General features: G+C 34.1%; 1 pseudogene; it reads left to right on the top strand.

Moving 5' to 3' along the window:
* Positions 1 to 680: 680 nt before the first annotated feature.
* On the top strand, positions 681 to 797 carry LOC145291648 (5S ribosomal RNA; annotated as a pseudogene).
* Positions 798 to 2186: the final 1389 nt, after the last annotated feature.

The raw sequence follows: 2186 nt of genomic DNA, 5'->3' as shown, positions 1-2186 counted from the left end.
CGATAACAAAAAGGCTGGCTGTAGCCTAAAACGGCAAAACATTCAATGAAGTTGGCAAATATAGTTATATGTTTCTGCATGCATATATATATATATATATATTTATATATATATATATGCTATAGCAAGTAATGGCAATAGTCGAAAACGAATTTGCTGCCATCATGTATGTATGTATGCATGTATGTATGCATGTGTGTATGTATGTATGAGTATATATGTGTATTTACGAGTTTGCATGTGTGTGGGAGAAGAAAAGGAGATACATGTGGACACACAGATAGGCAGAGAAACGTTATATATAAAACAACCGAAAGCCAAGATGTTTACGCTGATATTTACTATGTTCGAGCAAAAATAGAAATAAATTCAGGAAATAAAAATCTACGTAAAGAAGAATAGCCTTCGTTTATTTTTTTTTCAAAACAATTTATGTGTGTATATATCAATTAATGAAAGACATTAGAATCTACAGTAAGCGGTTGAAAAAAAATAAATGTATGTGTGTGGGGGGATTCGTGTGTACAATACAGGCAAGCTGCTTTTTCCATGATCCCGTACCCTACCTAGAACCATAATAAATTCATGATTTCAATTGGAAGCATCAGTTTTTAGTAAAAAGTCTTCGCTTATTCTATCGGCCTTCATGTGTTTATCAGTTTACAGTTTGTTTTGATTTTTTATACGGCATAATCACGTTGACACACCGGTTCTCGTCAGATCACCGAAGTTAAGCAACCTTGAGCCTAGTTAGTACCACATAGGTGACCATTTGGGAATTCTAGGCGTTGTATGTGCTCTCCGTCTATCTCGGCATTTGTTTCCAGTCGTCCTGTACTTTACTTGCCACTGGTATTTAACAATGTCGTCTCAGGAGAGATGCGGTTGGTTATTGCGCAACTCCTGCTACAAAAATGTAAAGTGGAAGCAACCCTTTGTGGGTATCCATAGTCTCTCCAAGACTGAAGGTCGCTGCTGCTTTGCTTTTTATCCGGTAAGACATTCTCTAATATCGTAATTCATACAGATTTTCAATTTATTATTAAAGAGCCAATACTCTATCGGTTATTTTATATTCCCTAATACATGGAAGTGATTTCAAAAGTTAAAAAAAATGCTGGTATTGTCACCAAGAATCCAAAGCAATTATGCAGTACGCCAGCATTCTCCATTATTTTCTGAGTAACCAATCGATGGAAGTCAAAACTCTTCAAATAAACCGCGATTAACCTATAAATGTACATTTCCACATATCATTTTTTGACTCTTTAGCAACTATCTGTGTCGCCTTAAAACAAAATCGAGTTTATTCCAAAAGTCTGACTAACCTAAAGATTCCTGTGTGTAAGTTAAAAATTGACAGATTAGTTTAGTAGTGTCCCAAACACAGACAGACAGCCATACAAACAGAACACTTTTATATATAATAAAAGACCGACCGTTCTTTCCCGGTTGTAAAATACACATACATATTTATTTTAATTCCTGCGGATCTTTTATTTTTAATTATAGTGCCAATTCTCTGTTTATTGCTATAGTATGTCCATTATATATATCATTTTCAAAAATGATAAAAATACGACTTTAGTGTGATCAACTTTAATCGAAGCCAATACGTTTAGCGCTCCAGTCTTAATCCGTATTTAGCGTTCCAGCGTCGTTACCGTTTCAACAATCGATATATGATATGAAAGGTTAAAAATTAAACGACTTTACCGCATGAATGTTTTTGCACATGTGCAAAAGTAACAACTTATTCGACTCACTCCTGACAAAATTATTTTAAATATTGACCCTTTAGTAGTTATTTTACTGGCTAAAACATAATCAAAATTGCCCTTAAAGGTCCTAATCCCCAATATATAAAGTTCCAAGTCTTTATACCAAACATTCAGAGAGGAATTTGGTAGAGCGTTTCGAGGGACACATAGACCAGGTCACTTATATATGTACAGATATCTATAAATGCATGCCCCTTTTCCTAGAACATTTCTTCATCTTAAATGCTACGCAATTGTTCACGTGAAGAAAAGGTGTATTAATAAAACTGAACGAAATACACAAATGAAACCAATCATCCGAAAAAGTCATCATAAAATTGAATATTTTATAAATGATCGCATTGAAAAGAATATGCCAAATAGTTTCATTTCATGAATTTGCTTCCAGGCCCATGATTGGGTATA

The sequence above is a fragment of the Euprymna scolopes genome, chromosome 12 (genome assembly GCF_053919585.1).
Source record: "Euprymna scolopes isolate OS-2025 chromosome 12, ASM5391958v1, whole genome shotgun sequence".
Classification (NCBI taxonomy): Eukaryota; Metazoa; Mollusca; class Cephalopoda; order Sepiida; family Sepiolidae; genus Euprymna; species Euprymna scolopes.
This window is presented reverse-complemented; position numbering and strand designations above follow the sequence as displayed.